Raw genomic sequence first — 598 nt, 5'->3', positions numbered from 1 at the left:
CCCCCTCATCTTTAACTGTGTTGAATCATCTGGATACTGAAGGCATGCATTAGATGTGAAAACCATCGTCCGATGTGCTTGTTTCTTTACTGTATCCGAGGTGTTTTTCAGGGGTTAATGGAGAACAGATCTGAGTATTTCACCAAATACTTCCTGTCTTGCTTTGGGACTTCCTCTTTCTTTGACATATTAATGTGGTTTGGACTGGACAAACAGTTTGAGAATATGCTCCCAAAATGTATGGAGTATTAATTTGGCCTTTTATATCCCAAAAAGTGTCATTAATGAGATCCTCTGAAAGGAGAACTTACTGAGGAGAATGTGTTTTTACTTTTTTAATCAGTCAGGCTTGCAGTTTCATCACTGTGGCAATAAAACGGGTGGTAAAGTCATGCAACTTGCTGGAGGTTCAAATCTGACATCACGCAGGAGCATCAGTTCTTTGCATGTGCATAAAAGTTGCAGTTTCACCCTTTCTCTGTGTGTTTCTCTTCCCTGAGGCCCATGGGATCCTGAGCTCTTGGTGTCCTCTGCTTTAGGACAATAGGAAGATTGTCCAGTCCTTTCTGTGGCTCAAACAGAGCGTCAGGAGAGGAAG

The sequence above is a fragment of the Sinocyclocheilus grahami genome, unplaced genomic scaffold (genome assembly GCF_001515645.1).
Source record: "Sinocyclocheilus grahami isolate Dianchi unplaced genomic scaffold, SAMN03320097.WGS_v1.1 scaffold2785.1, whole genome shotgun sequence".
NCBI classification, from domain to species: domain Eukaryota; kingdom Metazoa; phylum Chordata; class Actinopteri; order Cypriniformes; family Cyprinidae; genus Sinocyclocheilus; species Sinocyclocheilus grahami.
Note: the sequence above shows the minus strand (reverse complement) of the source record.